Here is a 378-nt window from a genome sequence, read left to right as displayed (position 1 = left end):
CTGAACCCCGAACCCCGATCCCTGAACCTCGAACCCAGAACCCTCAACCCCGAACCCTAAACCCTAAACCTTAAGCCCTAAACGCCCTAAACCCCTTAACCCCCAAACCCCTAACCCTGAACCCTGAACCCTGAACCCTAAACCCTGAACCTTAACCCTGAACCGTGAACCGTGAACCCTAACCCCTGAACCCCGAACCCTGAACCCTGAACCGTCAACCATCAACCCCAAACGGTGAACCATGAACCGCGAACCCCGAACGCCGAACCTCGAACCCCAAACCCTGAACCCTAAACCCTGAACCCTGAACCCTGAACCCTGAACCTTGAACCCTGAACCCTGAACGTTGAGCCCTGAGCCCTGAGCCCTGAGCCCTGA

Source organism: Morus notabilis, unplaced genomic scaffold (genome assembly GCF_000414095.1).
Source record: "Morus notabilis unplaced genomic scaffold, ASM41409v2 Scaffold2716, whole genome shotgun sequence".
NCBI classification, from domain to species: domain Eukaryota; kingdom Viridiplantae; phylum Streptophyta; class Magnoliopsida; order Rosales; family Moraceae; genus Morus; species Morus notabilis.
The sequence above is the reverse complement of the archived record's forward strand: the minus strand, read 5'-3'. Positions refer to the sequence as shown.